This window comes from Myotis daubentonii, chromosome 15 (assembly GCF_963259705.1).
Source record: "Myotis daubentonii chromosome 15, mMyoDau2.1, whole genome shotgun sequence".
Classification (NCBI taxonomy): Eukaryota; Metazoa; Chordata; class Mammalia; order Chiroptera; family Vespertilionidae; genus Myotis; species Myotis daubentonii.
This window is the reverse complement of record NC_081854.1, coordinates 36,571,379-36,593,413: the sequence shown is the minus strand read 5'-3', so window position 1 is coordinate 36,593,413 and position 22,035 is coordinate 36,571,379.

Sequence of the window (22,035 nt, the reverse complement as noted above, 5' to 3'; positions counted from 1 at the left end):
CCTTCTTCCCTGCATTTATTCAGACAGGTAGGCAGCACTCTTCATGCTTCATAACAAATACAATAGAAGAAGAAAAGTTGGAAACTCTTGGCAAATGTCATTTGAGCAAGTACTTGTCGACGTCCTGGATTTGATTCTACTGTTTCTCTCCACTTAGTCTCAGAGAGTATTCCTAGGAGACAGTGAGATATGGGGGGAGGGGGGCTCCTGGTCCCCTACACTGCTATGAGAAAGACACAGAAGGGGAAGGGAGAGAAGGGAGGGCCAGGGGAGGATAGGAGAGAGGAAGGTGAGAGAGAGAGAAGAGAGCAGAAGAGTACAGAGCCGTGACTTCATTAGCTCATTGCTTTATTCATGTAGCAAATATATACTCATTGAATATTTTCTATGCACCAGACAATGGATGAGGAACATGATGACTACTCTGATAAAATTGAGCCCTTGCCTTATGGTACATCCAGCAACTATTAACTAAAATATTGGGTTATCTAGGATGCACCTCCCCCTTACATTTTAAACCAGAGCAGACACCTAATATAATAATAAACTGTAGGTCTCCCCAGCCATCCTGTTCAATCCCCTTCTCAACATTTGATCCCTTTTTTCCTGTCCTGTCACCCAGCTTCCTCAGCACAGCTTTCCTCTGTGCTCTTAAAAAAAGGACAATACAAAAATAACAAAACATCACGATTTATTACACCATCATGTGGTATTATTCAATGTGCTAAAATAAATCCTTCATGAATTTAATTTTTACTGCATCCTGATGAGAAAGAATCATGGTGTTCACCTTTAGTAACAGATAAAGCAACCAACATTCTGAGAGGGGAAAGGGCTGGTTGAGTGGCAAACCTAGAGATGAACTCAGCTCCCTATGCACAGATACACCACCCTCCAATGACAAAACCAGCAGGCCAGGAGTGTCCATTGCTTGGAATAGCTTCAAAAAGAATCCACACGCATCCCTACCTTATCACCAAAATGTTTATCTGAAAGTGGACAGTAGCCTTCAATGGAGCTTTGAAGGCAAAATTCTGAACCTCAGTGAGTAGGTTGTAGAATATTTCAAGAAAAGGGACTCCCCAGCGTACAGGAAATGGAAAATTTTGCCTCATTCATACAAATTTCTCTTTGCCTTTCTGTACCTTAACTTGCTTATGTGAAATATGGGAATAATAAAAATACCTACCTCATAGGTTTATGAGGAAACTCAATGAGATGAGCCTGTAAAAGTCCAGAGCTTGTATAAGGCACCCGTGGCATTTTTCTTTATTAAGACCTATGCCAACAGGGATGAGAGGAATCAATCGCTACATAGAATTATTCATTGCACAGAATTTGTTGTAACCAAATCAATAAGCTCATGTTCCCAATGGTCTGCCTCCCATGAAGAATGCCCTTGTGCTGCCTCCTTCCTTTTTGAAATTTTAGCTGGAAATGATGAAAAATCAGGGTTATCAGTCCTGCTGAGTGGAGGGTCCCAGCCAATGAAATCACTAACTGTCCCTCAGCCTAACAGTGGCCTACCAGCCAAGAGATCAGGGAAATAACCATTCCACACAGCGAGGCCATGGCATTTTTCTTGCCAGGTGTCCCTGTTGATGGTTGCAGTGATGTGGGAGAGGGGAGGTAGGCACTTGCTATAACCTGGAAAACGTCCGGAAGCCCTGCCTGAGCACTCCAAAGACCTTGATCTTCATCCTGTCACCACAGCCTGCTGAATGCTTACAGCGGTCAGATGCTGTGTGGAACACTTCACTTGTACGATTCCATTCACGCCTCCCTTCAGCACTATGAGGTCCAAACTACTAACGGGGAGACGTGTCCAAGGTCCTAGGCTTGGAAGCAGCAACGCCTGGAATGCCAAATACATCGGTCAGGCTCCAGAGCCCACGCTCTGAGAACCACCACATGTCCTCTCCCCTCCCACGGGGGCCACATTTCAGGGGCCGAAGCGGCCTTTCTTAGCCTTGACCAGTGCATCCTACAACCTGCCGGCCTTTCAGGAAGGGCCAGAGAGAAATACGGGGGCCACTGGGAAGAGCTGCACCCTTAGCAGATATCAGGTTCCTCTCCCCTTCACAGTACTTGAAATGGCGTGTGTGTGTGTGTGTGGGGGGGGGGGGGTTGGCGTTTGAACAAAGATAAATAAGAAAAAGCTGGAATTCGCAGCAATACCCTTCAGAAGTGGGTCACCTTAGGGTGGGCAGCCAAACCAGCTCCTCCGCAAAGCACTGTCATCACCTTTTGCACATCAGTGGCAGAGCCTGCACATGTTCCTCCAATCTGTTCCAATCTCTGTTTTTAAATAAACTAAGTCAGGACTTTTATGCCCCTCCTCCTCCCCCCAACGCTTCCTGTTCCTGAGCTCACGGGTGTTGGAGACATATGCTCTTTTTCATTAGTCTTGCCTCCGCCAACGGCGGTGCTGGTCATTTCCATCCCACCCACTCCCATCAGAACCGCGCACCAGGCACCCGGTGCCCAGCTGAGGGCTCTGCATGGGCTGCCTTGTTTACTTCTCCCATGCTGCGTACGGTAAGGTGCTCCTCCTCTCATTTCACAGATCAGGAAACTGTAGTTCAGAGGAGCTAAATAACTTGCCCAAATCCACAGAGCCATTGAAGTGGCAAAGTTGACACTTTGAACCTGAATCTGTCCAAATTCAAAGCCCATATCCCCAACCCTCTGAACATACAGGATTGTCCCTTCATGTTTGGAGATAAAAGGACCTCAAAAAAGCAGGCTTCGCCTACCCTCTCAGCACAGGAACCCAACTAGTTAAATAACTCCGATTTCTCTCTGGGAAGAAATAACCCGAATACCAAGGCTCTTCAATTACTCTGTGCAATTAAGTCCTGAGTGCTTGTTTGAACAATTAACCAAAATAATTATAAATGTATCTCTGTTACTACAATTGCATATTAACAAAGGCTCAGGGCCAATTAATCATTACTCCATCAATATCTAATTTGCATAAACCTATTCTCTTTAAAGACTCCATGTTTGGGGTGACAGGGCTCCCTCATTGATTATGGAAATATCCCCATCAAACTTCCCTGAGGCCGTCAAAAGGAATAAAAGGGGTTGTCTGTTGTGGGCTGCTTAGCACCCCTGCCCAGCTCTCCCAGGGACAGGCAAGGATGAGAACAAAAGGGAAGAGATACAATGAACGCACAATTCCCCACTGGAGAGGGACTGACAGGCTCAGATTACAGGGTGATGGGCAGAGATCAGACAGGGCATCTGGCTGAGGTCAGGAGGACACTAGCACCTGAGCGTTCTTTGGAGTTATCCAAATTCATTCATTCATTCATTCATTCATTCATTCATTCATTCATTCCATCAGCAAATAGTTACTCTCTGCCATGTAATAGGTACAGGGGATACAATAGTGAAGGAGACTCTCTGCCCTCACTGAGGCAGACAATTAACTAGATGACATAGAGTGGGTTTTTCAGAAAGAAAATGAGGTGCAGCTTCATGTGCAAGATGTTCAGTGGAGTTCAACACCTGTGAAAGGAGAAGGAGCAGGTTTGGGCAGATGGAGACATTGAGCTGTGTTGCAGATTCAACAAGGCCTTAGCTCACCTGATGTGGCATGCATTCTGGGGCAGGATCACCTGTCAGACTTGTCCTGAACCAGGGCCCAAGTCCTTCCTCAAAGGGGATCTGAGCAGTGCACCGCCATGTCCACTACTCTGGAAAATTGCTAGAGGTCCTTTTATCTCCAAAGGCAACACCGCAAAGAGGGAAGAACAGGTGCCACAATAACACGGGGCAGGGAAGTCAGGATCAGCTGCTTAGAGGAGGTGACATGGAAACCGAGATCTGAAAGACCACAGATCTTTATCAGGTTAAGAGGACAGTGAAATAGTGTTTCGGGCTGCACTGAAGCTTGGGGGGCAAAGAGATGTTAAAGAAAAACAAGACTGAGCTGTAGGTACAGACGTAGGTGATCAGGTTTCTGTGCAAATGGGCTTCTCCATTTCTCTGGAGGAAGACACAGTGAGTCATCATCACCATGGAGATGACGTGTGCATGGCAAGGTCCTGACGCATTCAGCAACCTCTTTTCTAAACATGAGAGCAAGTCATGCTGCTGGGATTTCTTACATTTGATTGTAAATGGTGAGCCACTAAAAATCCCATTAAAACATACAGACATATATTTATATATTTATGTGTTTATATAAGAATTGAAAAAGCTGAAAAGATACCATACATCAAGATGTTCACACCAGTTCCCTAATGTGTAGAAACTGGAGAAAGGCGAGGAGTGATTACCTATGTTTTAATTTTTTCTTTTTACTTGTTAAAACAACTATTTAAAAAAAAAATTTAAAACAAGTAAATGCTTTTATTACTTAGAATAAAATTTTGCACATTTTCAAAAATATATTGTTAGAATTTTGTGTATTATTGTTTTAATTTGCTTTATATCAATGCCCATGTCTTCAGAAATGGCCCAACATTTCATGCTACAGTCACTGAGCTCTCCTGGGTGCCATGGGTGGGACAAACTCCTGATCTCAAACAGTTTAAAAGTCTTGCCGCAAGGACAGAATATTACAGAATAAAAGGTGAATTACTGGTATTAATCATAAAATAATGAGAGCTAAAAAGGAGCTGTGGGTAAGAGGAGAAAGTGACCAATGCAGAAACAAACAGGCAACTTCAGAAATTTACAAATCAAACCTTCTTCTTCTTACCTGCTTGACAAATGGCAGTGCATGCCTGCGTTGTTATATGTGTGCAATGAGGAGGAAGAGGACTGGAAAAGGACATCACACTGAAGTGTCCAGGTAAGTGCTACAAAGTGGCCGCATGGGGACAGCAGTCTCCGTCTATACAAGAAGAGTTCCTACCATAGCAAGGGCTGCCTCTTCACCAGCCTGGACACCTCAAACACAAGGATAAAAATAGAAGCCCCAGAATGATTTAGTGAAAATAAAATGAAAGGTGAGAGCCCCAGAGGCAACCCTGAATTTGCTGGAGAGGCAAAGTGAAGTGCAAGCTGATGGACCCCAAGGTCAAGGGCAGGAAGCTTTATTGGCAGCAAGAGCTTAAGAAGGGGGCAGCTTGACCTGGCCCCAGGGTGGGGAGGAGGATATGAGAACCAGATGACAACAGTGATTATGATAAGGATCAGGCTTCACTCAGTGCTGCAGATGCTTCGAGAAACTCTTAGTCTTGCAAAACAACAAACCCGTCTGACTCCGGAAAGGCAAAGGGACTGTTTTACACAAAATACTATTCGAGATCTATCACCAAGAAATACCATCGAGCGATTCCTTATGCTCGTGGCTCTGCAGCCGGCACTATCTTCAGGAACTGGCTCCACACAAATGCTTCTGGGCGATAAGCATTATGAAGGCCTCCTGTGCACTGCATCTGTGCTCTGCGCTCAGTTACAGCACTGCTCCATTCCAGGCACCTTATGGGACCTGACATACACACACACAAGAATTCCTAGTACTGGAAAATTCACGACAAAATTCAAGACCTTGACCTAAACCAGTGATTCTTAAACCTGGCTGTTTTTGTGAAATCGCTGGGGATCAATTCCAGGGCCCCACTCTCAGGCCCTCAGGCCCCCAGATACCTAGAACCACTGAATCTGCATCTCTGGGGGAGGAAGCCTGTAAGTCAATTGAAAGAGAAGTTCTCCAGGTGGTGCTATTGATAGGGTAGGTTTAGGGGAAATGGCAGTATTTTCCCAGAGAGAACATCCCCCTCACCCCTCCACTACTACCATTAACATTTTTTAGCAAAATACCCTGGTTTTTAATATTTAAACTTCATAAAATTAGATTATTTCTCCATATAACATTATTCCACCAACATGGACCAAGAAAAAGAGGCATGTACATCCCCAATACTCAGTGCAATATATGTATTTTTAAAACCATGTGCAAGTAAAGAATGGAGTGGCCTTCCAAATACAACCGGTGGAATCTCATAATGACATGTGGATATTTTAAGGAACTGGCTGAGGGCCCACAAACGGGACCCTGTCTCAGCTGGGCTGCACTGCGAAATACTGAGCCCCGCTGCAGACAAGGCCGCTGGCTAGTAACATCCACATTATTTGGTTGGTGCTCAAATGCAAAGTTTTAAACATTTTATACTTTAACATGCTAGCTTATTGCATATGCAGGTGTCTTACTGAGTCTCTGTTATGATTTAAGAAACTTAAGGGTTTAGGGTTGCTGTGTCAGACAGACCATATAAATTTTTCCTATTTAAAATATCAGGATATAGGCCCCTACTTAACATTTTGAGCAGGTCTGCGTTTTGGGTGTGGATTATCAATGTTAACTGAGAGATGATTATAATGCAAATCCAGTGTGCAGTTGGTAGACAATTGGAGCCCGACTTTGACACAGGGAGGGATAAAATCTGGCTTCCCCTAACCTGGGAGCCACGGCAAAGCCCGTGGCAATGGCATCAGGCTTCAGCAGACAGGGAGGGGCTTTTGAGGCTGCAAAGGAGAAAGGAGGAAGAAGATGGAATTTCTGGAGGAAGGTGAATGTTAGGAGAAGACAGGGACTTTTCAAAGTCCCTTCATCTGTCTATGAAGGGCCAGTGGAGGAGAAACTGTAAAAGGAGAAAGGTAGACTGTGATTCCATCCATCATTCACACAGGCATACAGAAGGTATTTAATGAGCACTTCCTATGTGCCAGGCACTGTGCAAGGCACTGAAGATACAGAGGGGAAGAAAACAGACAAATAAAAAAGCCTGATGAAACCATGTCATCCCTAAAATAGTTTCTGTGCAGTGGGGGAGAAAGACGTTAAACAAATAAACACATGGGCATTTAATTACAATGATGATACGTAGCACTTTGAAGGGATATAATGAACAGAGAAACCTAAGCTAGTTGAGGTGGGAGTAGGAAGGGGGAGCATAAGTGATTTCTCTGAGGATTTAATTTTTAAGTTCGAATCTGAGGGAGGGATCTCAGCTTATTTTTAAATGAAATACAGAACCATTTAAACATTTTAAATGACATGATTTGGTTGGGCATGGGGAATATCTCCTGTTTATCCGTTTGGACAGGTTTTAATGTCCAGAAGGTAAGAAGAGATCGACAGTTTAGACTAAGGCAGAGCTACTCTAGGTAGCTTTCAGCCAGTAGCATCACACCAGACCTGGGGCTTTTAGAAATGCAATTCCCGGTCCCACCTGCACCGACTATATCAGAATATTGAGGGCAGTGCCCAGGAGTCTGTGCTTTAGTCAGATCTCCAGGTGACTCCTGTACATTCTCAGGTTTGAGAAGCATGGGATTGGGGCAGTAGTGACAGGGAGAGAGGAGGATGCATGGACATATATTTTGAAAAGGTGAACGAATAAATGAATCAATAAGGAATGATGAATAAACTTTGATAAATCCTTATTATAGAATATTATGGAACTATTAAGACTTAGATAATGTGTAGTACACATGAGAAAAGATACTTTTGATGTACTATTAAGTAAAAAAAGCAAGATGCTGAGTACCGTGTAGCATCTCATTAAAAATATATAGACACACATGCCTATAATTTAATGTTTATATAAGAACAGAAAAAGCCATAGAACACCATATAGTGAATATTAACATCAGTTTCCAAGTGAGTACAGACTGGAGAAGGGTAGGGAGTGATGATTACATTTCAATAAAAAATTTTCTTTTTCTTTTGTTTTTACTTGTTAAAACAAGCATTTTTGTAGATGCTTTTATGACTTAGGATTGAAAGAAAGTTTACAGTGACACAGCACATAAAAATGCTTCCTGATAATTCCAACGCAACTGGTGCAGCCTTAGCGTGCAAACCGGGGTGAGGAACCCCAGCACAGAGCACGCTGACCTCAGCGCCGGGAGATTTGTGTTCTGGGTGGTTCTGCTGCCGATTCCTAGCTGCTTCCCCTCCCGTGAGAGGAGCCAGCTGCACGGGATCTGTAGGTCCCTCGGCACCATCCAATGCTCCGTTTTTTAAGTGGCTTTTTATCTTTATGGTTCCTGAGTTTGGAGCGACAGTTACCAAACTAAAATAATTTATTCACTCGGGGCTCTGTTCTCATTACATGTAGAATTTCTGTGAAGCCTTTTAGAATGCCGACATCGACCTGAGGCCCCGTGCTGGGGACAGGAGGGTATCTAGGACGCTTTTCTGTCCACCAGACACTCATTCACCATGCTGTGATTTTTCTTAGAACTTTCCACGAGGGGCATGGCCACTGGCAAAGGGGAAAGGGACCACTGCCGGGTGCCACGCTCTGTGCTCGTGGGGTGTGACAGTGTGACAAAGGCCCACAGAGGCGCTTAGCTGCCCCAAAGCATCAGTGCCAGGGCTCTGGGCCGGGGGTAGCCTTTGAGTGCAAGCAGCATTCTCGGCTCAAAAGAGCCAACTATGCTGATTCAAAAAAAAAAAAACACAACATTTTCAAAAACGCCTGTGGGTAAATTTGAGCTGCCCACAGCTCCCCAGGGGCATCTCGAACTTGCTGTCGAGCCATTTCTGTGGATTTCAGTCAAATTCTAATTTTAGTGTTCATTAAACACGGGTAATTCCCCAGCCGGTCCCTGCCTCACCTCGTACACAGAGTGCGTCGGCAATATAGGTCACCGAGGCTGGGAAAACACTCCCACATCAAAGAGAAACCTTTTCATTATGAGTATTAACTTTATAAATAATGATGAACTTGAAAAGTTTCCAAGGCGCGGGGCGGGTGTGAGGGGAGTTGGCATCCTCCATGGGAACGGTGGCCTGAGTGTGGCTGGTTATGGGGGCAACTGTTCACAAGGCATTGTGTTCAGGGAAACGAGATGGGATGGAGATGTGTCCTCACCTATTGCTCCACTTGGGCTCTTATTTACTTAGACTGATAAAGCAGGGAGTGTGCGATGTTGGAAAAACACACACAGACACTCAAACGTGTGCACCTGTACACACACACACACACACACACACACACACACACACAGACAGCATGGGTCTGACATGTCTAGAGAAAACAGACTGCTCAGAACAACATTTTATGTCTTCCCATTGTTATAAAGTAAAGACCAAATTCCTTGTCAGAGCTATGTCAGTTAATATCTTTTAAGCTGAAAGTCGCCAAAAATATATATATATATATATATATATATATATATATATATATATATATATATATATGTGTGGCTCAGATCCTAAGAATATTTAATACTTTACAGAACATCCCAAGGGAGTTGTCTTGAACCCTCAGGCTCAGCCTCATGATCACAAGGTGGCTGCTGCAATGGCAGACATCACTTCTCACACAAGAGCACCCATTTGGTTGACAAGCCTTAATTCTATCCCCGACACTCAGAAATGTCTTCTGCCTTGTAAGTGCCTTTACTTATGCCGCACCCCATGCCTGACAGTCACTCCCTTTTTAATCTGCGTAGGTAACACCCGCCATTCCAGGACCCAGTGCAGGGTCAGCTCCTGGGAGGACCCCTCTGGACAGGCTACCTGTCGCTCCCACTTTGGTGGCTACTATCAAAGCATTTCCCCACCCTGGATGTCACCCCTCATTTCCCTACTTCCCCCTGGAGATTGTGAGCTCAGTGAGGCAGGGACTGTGGCCTGTTTGCCTCTGGATGTCCTGTCCCTTGTGCCGGGCCTGGCTTCTCTACATCTGTGGACTGAATGAACTGCCCAAGTGCCACCCTGAACTCAGAAAATAAAATCACTGACTGTGGGGGGCATGGAGTCAACACAAGGGATGTGCCTTTACCAGGCACCATCCGGAAAGGCCAAGCCTGCAGACCTTGTTTCCAGTTACCTCGTGGGGTGCCAGACACGGCCCCACAGAATGATGACAGGACTTCAAGGGAGCTGTGAACAGAACATGGGCATTTCTGCCCTCAACTCTGGGATCGGCGGGGATAGGTGGCCACCAGGGTAGACAGAGCAGGAGATTTCACCTTGTTCGCGGCGATGCTGCTGGGAGCGGGGCACACCGGTGGGCACAGGGGGGCTGGCTCAAGGCCTGGTGGGCACAGGGGGGCTGGCTCAAGGCCTGGTGGGCACAGGGGGGCTGGCTCAAGGCCTGGTGGGCACAGGGGGGGCTGGCTCAAGGCCTGGTGGCTCTAGCAAGTGAGGAGGAGCAGGGTTGGGGGTACTTCCTGCTCCTCGCTCCTGGCCTCAGGATGATGCAAGGAGGCAAGCAGACAGAATCCAACTCTCTGAAAGAGCACAGGGCTGGGGTGAGGAAGGCAGGAGACCTGGGGGTGTGAGAGAGTGGCTGCTAACCCGGAGTGCAGATGGGCAAGCAGGAAGAGATCACAGCACAACCAGATCGCTCAGCCCCAAGATGGCAGCATTGGAACTAAAGCAGCCTGTCTGGATTTTAGTCCCAGCTCTGCCACTTCTAGCTATGGGAGAAAATGAATTAACCTCTCTGATCCTCAGTTTTTTCATCACTCAAACTGGGACAATGATAGTCCCTGCCTCATAGGTTGGTATGAAGATCCAATTAATTCATATCTTTAAGTGCTTGAAAAAATGCCTGGCACGTAGTGCGTGGCTGTATAAATACCATGTAAATACTAAAGTGAGATGACCTGTGAGAACACCAGGGAGGAGATAAGCACAGACCATCCAGTTCATCCAGCCTGTGGGGGTACAGCTCTGTCCATACAACACAAGGGAAAGGGAGAACTGGAAGCTACCACCAGTTAACCTGGTTAATGAAACAAGGTTAAGCGATGCTAAATGAAATACTGAGTGTGCCAAGTTAGTATCTCAACCTTTGTTACCTTTTCAATATTGTTCAAAACAAGTCAATGCAGATTTTTTTTAACCTGAGTTGGATGTTTGTTTGCTATTTGAATGTCACTGCGTGGGCAGGCTAGAAGAGAATCTGAATTCTGGTGCCAAAGATTCATCTATAAGCTCAACCAAGCCTATAACCCAGCATGGGTCCAGAGTTCACCTGCAAAGCCTGCAAGAGCTCAGGGCTGAATTCTGGACAGAAGACATCTCCAAGATGAGATGCGTGGAAAGGGGGAAAGAATATGGTCTTCCCCTCAAAATAGAAAATTAAAGCATTACCGTCTTGATCTTTTGATCAGCATCTGTTACTAATACAGAAAACACATTTCACCTTGGGCCTCAGTCCAAGTATGTAAGTACGGGTTTCTCCAATATTCTCCAGCCCCTTGTATCCTACCAGTCCTGGAGTTAATATTGTTTATGGGCTGCTGGTTTCCTTTGATTATTTTTATTGACATTCAGTGCTTATGAATCAGCAGACTTAGGGTACCTCTGGAGCCAGGAGAACTGCCAACAGATGCTGACCGGCTTCCCTTCCTCTACTCAGAGGATCCAGCTCCCAGCACTGGGCACCTAGGCCAGCCCACTGGTGCCTTGTCAAATAGACACAGAGGCCAGCCATCATTGAGAAGGACCATCAGGAGCCCGGGGGTAGAGGAGGGGCACCTACCTACCCAGCCACACCTGCCATCATGCTCCTCCGGACCCACTGAGTGCTCCTCGAACTCGCTTTGCACATATGGTTCCCTCCCTCTGCCCAGAGTGGTCTTTGCCCATCTCTCCCGGGATAACAGTCATTCTTAAAGAGTCTGCTCCAGTTGCACCTTGACCTCTTCAGAACTCTCATTCCCCTCCTGTGGTACCCTAGGCCTGCCTCACTTATAACCCACAGTCAAAGGCTCCTGATTTTCCATGCTTTTGCTCCCAAGCTCTGGAGTCTTAGCTGGCAGGAGCCTGCTGTCATCTCTGCCTCTCCTTCCTAGTCCTGTTCATTTCATGGAAAATGAATAAGCAATTTCTAAATAGCTAGAGCTCACAAGTATCGGTGTGCAAAGCTGTTACCATCATAGCGTATATCAGTTCCCTATGGCTGCTTCAACAAATTGCCAGAAATCGAAGGACTTAAAACAACATAAATTTTCTTACAGTCCTAGAGGTCACAAGTCCAAAATGACCCTCACGGTGCTAGGATCAAAGCAGCAGCAGATCTGCTTCCTTTGGAGGTTCCGGGGGAGAATTGTTCCCTTAGCGACTCCAGCTTCTAGAGGCACCTGCATTCCCTGGCTCAGGACCCTTTCCTGCACTTGGAAGCCATAGGCACTATCATATTTGACCCTATAATACCTAATTCGCACATGGGGAAACGTAGGTCTTAGAGATGAGATGCTAGACAGACACAGCCAAGAACTGGCAGGAGTGAATAGAACTTAAACCCAGGCTTCAGAGTGCAAAGCCCCTCTACTTACTCACTATCACATCTTTGTCATCATAGCTTTTTCAGGGCAGCATCCAGCTTTGTTAATTTTCTTTTCATCTGATGTAGTGAAAAGTACCACTCTTCCCACAGTCCCTCAGTCCTCCCTAGGGTCTCTATGCACACTGGCCTCATTTACAAGGGCCCATGCATGCATCTTTTGGGGAGTTCTGCCCTTGGGCTACTGGAACCCAATTTGCTCAGGGACATGGTGAGCTGGTGGTTCCTGGGAAAGCAACAGCCCCCTGCAGATAGCCTTTCACCACTGACTGACAGAGGTGGGGTACAAATACCCTTGATTCCTCACCCTTCAAATGGGATCATTTGGAGCCTGCATTTCATACCATTTCTCAGAGCTTTCTTTGGGGATTTAGTTTTGGTTGCCAGCTGTGGCAGGAAGCTTAATACAGGCATATCCCATTTTATTGTGCTTTGCTTTATTTCATTTCACAGGTGTTGTTTTTTTTTTTATTTTTACAAATTGAAGACAAGACTCTTCACCAGTAAAAACACTGCAACTTGCTTGATTGCTATGCTCACTTTATTGTTGTGGCTTGGAACCGAGCCCGCACTATCTCCGAGTTATGCCTGTACCTCATCCTTACTGTCTGTCTTCTCTCAACTGTACATGCATTGGGTCCTACCTCAGAATCTATTTCAGGGGGGTAAGGGGACTCAAATAAGACATGTGGATAGGACAACCTAGAGTGTTATAATGGTTCCCAACATATGTTAGGAAAATCAAAGTAACTCCACAACTGAATTAAAAATAAAACGCATTAAAAACTGTGAAGACTAAAACTGACATTGAAATAACATGTGGAGAACAAGCTTAGTGTGCTTTTCATAGAACACCAAGTAAAAGAGCAAAGGGATGTTGAGAGGGAAAGTGGCAGGTAAGAGAAACAAATGGCAAAGATCCAACTCCAACATATGGATAATCCATGTTGCAGGAAACCAAAACAAAGGAACAAAGTAAAATGCAAAGCTACAATGAAGCTGAATACTTATTTTGTAAGTGCAAAATCAACATAAAGGAACCAATGCCTAGACATAACCTATTTTATCGTTGTTGTTTGTTTTGGCTTTTAAATTGAAAAAAAATAGAAGATTATTAGAAGAATTCAGGAAGAAAACTCTGGTTACCTATAAAGGAAGAAAAATCCTACTGACTTTCCATCAGTACATGCCAGAAGCAAAATGAATAGTGTCCATGTTAATGGTGTTTTGAAAACAGAAAAACAAAAAAAAGGGTAACCTGAGAATATTATACCCAGCCTAATAGACAGGGAATCTGAAGATAATCAAATAATATTCTTAGTAGCAACACAAATTTTAACATTCGTTTATGGTATTTGTAGAGAAAATTAAAATATTATTAAACTGTAACTTCCACACATTTAATTCAGGCTTGATTAAAATCAAATTTAAAACAGGTTTCCGATAACTTTGAGAAATTATGAAATTTTGATTGATACAAAGCTGTCAGAATATGATGCATAACAGACTATTACATTCTATAGTAGATAAAGGTATAAATTGAAAAATAACCAGATGCCTTAAAAATACCAAGAATATAAATATTAGCCAGTGTGAGGTAAAAGTCCTTTCTTGTTAGAAGTATGTCTTTATCATTTAAAAATTAAATTTTGGCTGGTTTACCTGAAACTCAGAAGTAAGAGTCTACTTTAACTTCAATTGTTTGTTGTTATAAAATGTTCAGCTTGAGACAATAATGACTCTTTTATAATGGAGAATTTCTATTTACTTATTGTTTTTGTTTCAGGGAACTGAATTTTAGTTTACTCATCAAGCATAGCAACTATGAATATACTGAAGTTGTTCTAATTATCGCAACCAATCTCAAAGCAGTCCATATTCTCATGAAGTTATGAAGCAAATGAAATGAAACAACAATAAATACCTCTTTTCTACCTTGTACAATTTGTGGTATAGGAACAATAAATGGGACTATAATAGAAACATTTAAAACAGCTCTGCATCTTGACTTTTTCCTCACCAATGTGCATAATAAAAGAATAAGAGATAAATCCAAATGAAGAACTCAAACACTTAGCACATTCGATAAAATGATTAGTGGTGAACATTGAAATCTCTATATTGTTATAAGATACAATAAAATATAAATCACCTTTGAAAGATCTAATGCATACAAAATGACAATCATCTGAAGAGTAAAAGAAATTCCAGATTCTGTACCACCTCACTTTCTTAAAAATAAATGTATCTGATGTTACATATATCTATTGTTTAAAGCCACCATTGTGTGGTAATACTGACAACGCCAGGAGAAGGCTCTTTTGATCTGGGCTGTCTGAGCTGATCTCAGCCAGACTTGCTCACGCATCTGTGATCAGCGGGCAGGGTTGGGTGGTCAATGGCAGCCCTACTTCCCCGTCTGGCAGTTGGCTTGTTGTCTGCTAAGGAAATAGGGTGACAGTCATGTGTCTCTCATCATCCAGCAGGGTAGCCCAGGCTTGCACATGGGACAGTAGCAGGATTGCAAGAGAGAGAACAGAAGCAACGCCTCACATGGCGCACTGTCACTTCCTCCTCATGCTGTGAGCCAAAGCAGGTCTCAAGGCAAGAGAATCAAGACTCCATCTCTGGATGGGAGGAGCTGCAAAGTCATATTGCAAAGGGCAGAGGTGCAAGGAAGAGTACAGAATTGGGGACATTTTGATTGTTTTGTGTTTTGTTTTTTTTTTTGCAATCTACCATAGTAAGGGAGAGAATATTTGGAGAAGGTTAATTGGTTCCATCTTCTTGAAATTAATGGAAAATTTACTCTATTGATATAGAATTATGTTAACTACATTGTTGAAATTAAACAAGGCACACTATAAAATACAGTAGGCCTCATATTTGTAAAAGAATATATTAAAAATGCATAAAGAAGAAAAGGATAAATACTCATGTAAAAATTGGGCAAGTGACATGACAAGGCAATTGATAAAGAAATGTAGTTGCTTAACCTGAAAAAAAGTCTAACCTTATTAATAACTAAGTAATTGCAATTAAAATATATATATACACATAAATACATATCTAAGTATACACATATACAAATATATGAACATACATATATTCATGTATTCTTTTAGTAAATATATATAAATTTATGATTGTATTCTAAATACATTGAACAGAAACAATTTTGCCTCCAAAATTAGCAAAGATTTTCTAAAATAGTAATTCTTGCTGTTCTAGGAGTAAAGTTACTCTTATATACAACCAAAGGAAATATAAATTGGAATAAGTTTTCTAGAGGCCAATTTGTCAACAGATATGGAAAGCTTCAAACACTGGTATATTCTCTGACAACTCATAGTAGGAAATAAATAGGACATCCATAATGGTTTAGCTACCGGAGTGTTCTTCAGAGTGTTATATATAAGAGGAAAACATTGCAAAGAACCTGAATGACCAACCAAAAGAAATAAATTACAGTATATCCATATAATAGAACAATTTTCAATCATTAAAATTATGTTGAGGATGAAGTGACCCTGAGAGAAGTTCATGATATAATGATTTTAAAAATACTATATGCCAGGTGTCTTTTTGAGTATATATACATTCACCAACCAGGAAAAAGATAACTATCAAGGTCTACATAAAGCTGCACTTTTAAAATTCTTCTTTTGTGTTTATTTTCTCATTTTAAAAAAAAATTATTTTGCATTATATTATCAGAAAAATAAGTTATTTGATTAATAGTCAAACAGCATATCGGTGAAATATTTACAGCCAATACAATAAATGAGGGCTCAATGTCTTCTGTGTGTAAAGACTTTATAAGAAATAATTTGGCAAATAACATGAACTCAAAAAACAAAATTAACGAACTAATTAAGAAACAATCAACTTTATGGTGAGAAATATATGCAAATTTTAACACTAGCTAAGATACAGTTTAAAAAATCTGATACTTTTCTGGTAGAATATTAAGTGTGTAGAGAAAGCAATTTTATATGAATCAGGAACCTTTAAGTGTAAGTCATATGGCTGTAAAAATATTAGAGGAAAGTGTGAGGGAATTTGTTAATGATCTCGGGATGGAAAACATCTCCCTAAACAAGACAAAAAAAATAGAGATTCCAAAATAGAAATATTGACACCCATGCCTACACAAAAATGAAAATCATTATATGAAAATAGACCTCATAGCTAAGTTAAAAGACAATCAAGAGATTGACAAACTGGGTGAACCTATGGTTGAATGAGGAGATTGGTAAATCATTTCCCCAAAAGCAACTCTAAAGCAGGAAAAAATGAACAAAACAACCATTTCAGTATCCTGAAAATCACCAAGGCACACAACAACCCGAAAGTGTTTACATTGGTAGAACAGCTGGATTTAGACAAGCACAGCGGGACTCTGCAGCTTTGTGATCTGGGGTTGCCAACAATCACCATCACCATCAGCATGGGTCGTCGCTCTTCTGCTAGCTAGGTTGGCAGAGGTTCTGTGGGGGTATAGCTGTGAGGAGTGTGGCAGCTCCACACACCTACAGGGCAACGCCCAAGCCCAGTGGTGCTATCAGTGGAAGTGCCAATCATAGAGGCAGTGACAACCAATGGCACTACATGACACAGGTGTGGTGTTGGTTGGGAGCAGCATTTTCCTGGCTGAGGCTGCACACAGACATACACATAGCAGGGACTGATGATGACACAAACATGGCATATGCCTCCAATGGAATAGTATCCAACAATACAAAGAAATGAAGTCCCAACATCATACATGACACATGGATGAACCTTAAAAACTATTACCCAAAGTGAAAGAAGCCAGGTGGAGAAAACTATATATTGTATGACTCCATTTCCTATGAAAAGCCCAGAAAACTCCAATGTACTGAGAGAGAAAACAGATCAATGGTTGCCTTGGCCAGGGAATGGGAGCGTGGACCACCAGTGGGCACAAGGGAAATTCTGTGTTGATGGAAAAGGTCCAAAACTGGAGTGTGGTAATGGCTGCACGACTCTATATATTCACCAAAAAAATCTCTGAACTGTCCCCTTACAATGGTTGGATTTCACGGTATGTAAATTATACCTCAATATAGCGGTTTTTAAAAAGGGAACAAAGTCTGTACCATGCCTGACAGAAAGTGATATCCATCACACAGAAAACGGGCAATTCACAAAGGAACCAGCAAGAACCACATAGGAAAAGGTATCCAAATAACCTCGAAAGCAGGGAAATGCAAGTTAAAATAAGGAGATTTCATGACTTCTTTTCAGATTCTCAACAATCCTATGAAAGAGCCTGGTTTTCCCATTTTACAGATTGGAAGCGAAGCTCACAGAGTTTCAATAACTTGCCCAAATCCATTCCTCTAGTTCAGTGGTCAGCAAACTCATTAGTCAACAGAGCCAAATATCAACAGTACAACGATTGAAATTTCTTTTGAAAGCCAAATTTTTTAAACTTAAACTATATAGGTAAGTACATTGTTATTAACTTAATTAGGGTACTCCTAAGGCTTAGGAAGAGCCACACTGAAGGGGCCAAAGAGCCGCATGTGGTTCATGAGCCACAGTTTGCTGACCATGGCTCTAGTTCAGTGATTCTCAACCTTGGCTGCACATTAGAATCACCTGGAAATCTTTTTAAAATCCTGATTTCTGGGCCTCATCCTCCGGAAATTGTTTCTTTGCTACTAATGTTGTGGCCCCACCCCATAACAAAGAAACAGAATTTCCGGAGGATGAGGTCCAGAAATCAAGATTTTAGAAAGATTCCCAGGTGATTCTAATGTGCAGCCAAGGTTGAGAACCACTGCTCTAGTTAGTGAGTGAAGGTGTCTGTCATTAACTTTACAGTCCTACTCCCTAACCCTAGTTACTATTATTCTTGGTCCAATAGATATGTGTATAGTTAAAATATTAAGACATTGTGATTGAGGCCTGCGCAGGTCCCAACCTGACTGTGGTTTGGAGTTGCTATCTGCCTCATAAAGTAAAGTAGAGGATTTGTCTTCTGGGAGGACTAAGTCGTCTTCTCCTTTGAAAAAGCCTCTCACATAGTTGGAAAAAAAAAATGAAAAGAAAAAAAAAGACATTGTGAATTGTGATGAGCTGGGTGAGGCTCACTTAGGTCTGCTGGGCATTTGTATTATTCCTATTAACACCTAATGGGCCATCTGAGCTCATTGTGGATCTTTTGTTTTTCTCTTCATGGGGAGATATTGAGATTTCATTAACGCCAATTTATCAACAGAGCCTTAAGCCTAGCTAGTGTCACCGTGTTGTGTGGTAAAAGCTGCACTTTGTGAGTGCCTTGTTAAGTACAATTTTCGGAGAGTTCTCCCAACCTGCACCTTCAGCTCCTAGACATCAAGGACCTTTGGCTGTCATGGGAGTCAGTGTATAAGGGCTGGAACAGCCTTTCAATCACCACCTGGACGTCAATACCCTTAGTTACTGCCCCAGCCATGAAACTCATTCACCTTGAGCAGGTCCCTTCATCTCTCTGTGCCTCAGCCTCCTCTTTTGTAAACGAGGCCCCTCCAATCTTGCTAAACTTGGAGAGCATTGGAAGACACAGGTTTCCCTAGAGACAGGTCCTACCTTAATCCACACAAAACAGAAATCTAGCCTTGGGCTCTACACGTTTTAGTAAGTCACATCAAGCCAGGCTTCAAGCAGACCGAACCCAAGCCACCGGGAGCCAAAATACATTGCGTTTGAAATAAAAGTCAAAGGCCTCCTTACCGTAGCAAAAGTCTCTACTCCAGGGCTTTGCTCCCAGGGTGCTGGGTCCCTCCAGACTCTCCTGCAGGAGACGGAAGGGCATGTAGGGAAAGGGGAGCTGGAGTTCTGAGGACTCAGGAGAAGCAATCAACCTGCTGCCTTCCCATGACCACAAGCGTGCAGCGGGTGGAATGAAACACAAAGCGTGATCCTGAATCAGAACCACCTGGGCACCCTCGTTCTCAGCACTAAAATCTCCCCTAAGTAATTCCGCTGTCTCCTGAAGTGCGAGGACCACTGCCTTAGCACAGAGGCTCTCACGCCTAAGTGTGTATCAGAATCACCTTGAAAGCTACTAAAATGCAGAGGTCAGATCGCTTCTTGGCCTTTTGGCTAAGATCAAGTGTAAAATGCAGAGGTCAGGGTCCTTGAAATACAACAGCGTCTGGGACTTCGTATTTTTGCCAGATTCTCCAGGTGATCTTGATAGGACCAAAGGTTGAGAACCAGTGAATTAGGAGATTGGCAACACCTGGTGGGTGGAGCCATCCAATCTTCTGGGAAGGTGCCCTATGAGCTAAGTGGTGGTAGGTTATGTTACCCGTGCGATGCCTGGCATGCAACAGGTATTAGGTAAATAATAACTGTAACTTATTTCCCTGGCACATGATGCAAGAGAAGACAGACCTGAGCACTTTAGGGCTTCTGGAAAGTTTCACAGAGACTGCCTCTATGTCTCAGGTTTGGAAAGCTATGATTAATTCCCCTGTTCTTGCCCCAGCCCCATGGAATAACCGTGGATATCAACACTGGGTATCCAACAGCGCATATCAACAATTTAACAATGTGCCTTATGAGAAGAGTGATGTTGTGGGGGAGGGGGAAGAGGGGCTATTTACTAGGAAATTACTGCAAAACTTTCTGTCCAGTGCCTGTCCCAAAGGAATTCGTAATGAAATCTTCAAAAGCCGGCGATGAGCCAAAACAGGGTTTGGGTTAGCAGAGAGCAGAACTTCCTATGGCCCTAGGGGTTTCCCCAACATACTATGCATTGATTATTCAAGGATAAAATGGGGTGGAATGACACAAAAATCATTCCTTCAGTTAGGAATTTAGGAGGATTTAAGGAGCTATGGAAGTAACGGGACATTGCCAAACACATAAGCAAGAGTGAGCACCATGTAAGTACCGGCTATTGTTCTAATTCATTTACTGTCTTATGGTGAGTGGCCCTTTGCTGCATGCTGGGGTGTAGACGGGAAAATCCCACTCCTGCCTCAGGACAGGTACAGGAGAAGGAAGGGGAAGTGAATGGTGACTATGAGTCAGTCCAGTAGGGTTGGGCTCCAGAATGCAGAGGCTGGCATTTAAGTCAAATAAAGTGGGGCCTTGATTTAGGAGTGTCCCGACTAACGAGTTTTTCCGAGATATGAGCCGTCTCTCGGCCGATTTTTTGCTTGAGTTGACAGAGTAATTTGAGTTAATGAGCTCCTTAACGAGCTCCATCACAGAACGAATTAAACTCGTAAGTCAAGGCCCCACTGTAATCCAGGGAGTTATTTGGTGGAAAAAGGAAGGGAATGGTGATCTCAGAAGCTCTCGTGGATGGTTAAACAAGCTGAGCTGGCCAGGGAATTTGCAGGTACGTTTTCAAAATGTAGACTCCCTGGACCCATCCCTAGAGATTCAGAGTCCCCTAGTTTGTGAAGGATCCCACTTATAATTTCCCTAGGAGATTGCAATCATTGGTCAGGCTTGGCAACCACTGGCCTAGGAGTAGAAAATGAGTAAGAGAAGGGGAGGAAGGAACTCCTGGGCCGAGAGAAGTGGGTAGAGGCTGTGGGGCACAAAGTGGCCTGGTCAGACCTTCAGCCCAAGCTAAGTCAGAGCCTGTCACACCTATTGCTAGTGTCTGCCACTTCTCCCTGCACTTTTCCTTCAAAGATGCTCCTCTAGTTCAAAATTGAATTATTGGAGTGTATTGTCTTATATGTCATCTCACCCAGGAGACCAGCGGTTCTCAACCTGTGGGTCCAGACCCCTTTGGCGGTCAAATGACCCTTTCAAAGGGTTCGCCTAAGACCATCCTGCATATTAGATATTTACATTACAATTCATAACAGTAGCAACATTACAGTTATGAAGTAGCAACGAAAATAATTTTATGGTTGGTTCACAACATGAGAAACTGTATTTAAAGGGCCAGAAGGTTGAAAACCACTGCACTAGACCTTTAGCTCGGTGAATGTAGGGATCTTATCTGATTATTCGTCCCTGGAAGGCGCTTAACACAGTACCTGGCACTTAGTAAGAGCTCAGTAAATTCGTTGCTTAATGAATTAATTGGGACCCTTCACACAGTTGGTATGGACAGTTCAGGTACATTGGGATTTGTTTAGAGTCACGGACTTCCTCCTTTAAATTACTGTCAAGGTCAGGTCCCAGATTTATTTTTTTTTTGGTCCCCTAACGATTTTTCCCCACCATTTTTATTTCTCTGATGCCAGTGTTTCTTCCAAATAAATTCTCTGTGTGTCTGGACACACCTCACATGCTTGAGCTTAGGCAAGTGTACGGTTGAACTCCACCTCCCAAGATGGCACTTGGGTTAGCTAAATCTGATGGGTGGATTCTTCAGTTACACTTGAAGTAAGCCTGAAAAACTGAGCACATAGTCCACTTGTCAACAAATTTCCTTCTCCAGATCTTGAAAAATGTGGGCTGTGCATGGAAAACTCAGGGGGAAAAAATGAAAAACATAAATCAATATAAGGCTTTAAAATATATGTTTCAAATCCCAACACGATCCATATTTCATCTGGACTGTGGATGATCCCAAGAGTGCAGTAAATATTGCCATGAACTCATAGCCTTGACAGATAATTGGGGAATCAGAATGTGGAATTTTAAAGGAATTTCAGTTCAGAAACTGTGGGCTCAGATGTTAGTGTCACCAGCCTTCAATAGAAAGTGCAGGTAAAAGTAATGACAATAAAACCAGAGCGGTGTTACTAAACGTCACCTAAATAACTATCACTCACTA